Below are 1,851 nucleotides of genomic sequence, written 5' to 3'. Positions count from 1 at the left end.
TTGGCTGATCAACCCATGAACATTGTAATTGCTTAATTCATATTGATTAAAAAATGCAGCTGCAATTCCTATAGTTCAGTTTGGAAAATCATCTGAGACAACTTTGCATAGCGGGTCTGCATTAACAGAATCTCTCCTGCACTTTTAAACCTTTTGAACCATCTGCAGAGATGAGGAAGAAAGCAGACATGCTGAAAACTTCTCTTTTCCATCCCTACTATTACTTCTTTCTCACTCTGCAAAGTATCTGCTAAGACCTCATTCATCACAAATGATAGCTGCGAATGAATAGCCGTGTAATACCCTCAGGTCTTGTCCGCTCTGGTGGTGTAACGCCTAACCTCTCCTCTGTTAAAGGGAAGGCTACATGTACTTTTGTCAACCTGTCAGCAAACACTTCTCTCCTGATACTATTTGTTCAACCCCTCCAGACACTGTCGACCTTCTGCAAATGTTTCACTTTGAAGAAAGCTCCAGATAGGAGTTTTATGATCTTTCATTTTTATGTCGTTCTACAATAGCAAAAAAAAAGTATGTTTGGGCCAGAGGGTAGGTTGCTAAATGTTATTCTGCATACATTAATGTGTTTTACTGAATGACCAAGAAATCTTCAGTCCCATCTCTGAATGCTTTTTCACACATGCTCTCATAGACCTTTGAGGACGACCGTTTCTTCGCTTGAGAGAAGGCTGGGGTGAGCGCACTAGCACTGATCTTATGTTGCTGTCTGTATGCTTCTCTACAACAGCGAGAATTAAAAACCTAGTATAAGGATGAATTTGTCAATGCTGCTTTCTTTCAGAGATAGGAGCTAGTTGCTTTTTGGGATTATAATGACAGGATCTCAAAGCCACCATGAAAATGGCAAGGTTTACCACCTCAAGTTACCCCCACATTCCATTAAATACAAATGCAAATAAGAAAACAAAACCTTTTGGTTCTTCCTATGATTTATAAAGATTTTTGTAGTGTTTATAAAGATAGCTATAGTTGTTGATGGATTACACGAAAAATGTCAACCACTTGCACAGGACCTATTCATAAATATAGTCATTCCCAGCCTGGTGAAAAACATATTGTACCAACCTGTCTTGCCTTTACCTATTAAAGTTGAGAGGCATGTTAAAACATGGGATGGAGTTTTCAGAATTCAAGGACTCTCAGTTCCATAATTTGGTGGAAACCCACCAAGCTTAATTATGGAATCAGGAGGCCTCAAATTGGTAGTAGGTAGAGCAGCTCCCTCACCTCCATGCTTTTTCTTCAGACTTGTAGAAAATTGCCCCATTGCACCTTGGTAGTTATGAGGATTCCTTAGCAAAGGTTCATGGAGTGCATGGAGGCAGCCTTTGACTGAACTCATTCTTCCATGCATTTTTGCAAGTTGCAGGAAATCTTCAGAAATGTCATAGTACAGCAGGGCACTTTTGTGATAGTTTGAAGAAGGCGTGTCAAAAAAAGCCTGGAGATAGGGAGACTGCTCTACCTCTTGCCAGTTTGAGGGCTTCCAGTCCCATAATTTGGCCTGGACTGGCATCTTATGGATGGGGAGTCGTTGACTTTCAAATACAACGTTTCTAGTTAGAACAAAAATGAAAAGATGTGGCAGCTCAAATTCAGAACTTCAAACATAAAAGAGCCCCTGTAGTGCATGGTTAAACTGCAGTACTGAAGTTGAGCCTCTGGTCATGACCTGAGTTTGACCCTGACAGATTCAGGTAGCCCGCTCAAAGATAACCATCCTGCTCAGCTTCCTTTTCTCCCTCATTCAAATTGTTAACATCTCAAATTCCTCCCACTGATATAAAGCACAAAATTGAGTATTTTGGTTAGTCTCATCCAACAAAACAA

The sequence above is a fragment of the Pogona vitticeps genome, chromosome 1 (assembly GCF_051106095.1).
Source record: "Pogona vitticeps strain Pit_001003342236 chromosome 1, PviZW2.1, whole genome shotgun sequence".
NCBI lineage: Eukaryota > Metazoa > Chordata > Lepidosauria > Squamata > Agamidae > Pogona > Pogona vitticeps.
The sequence above is the reverse complement of the archived record's forward strand: the minus strand, read 5'-3'. Positions refer to the sequence as shown.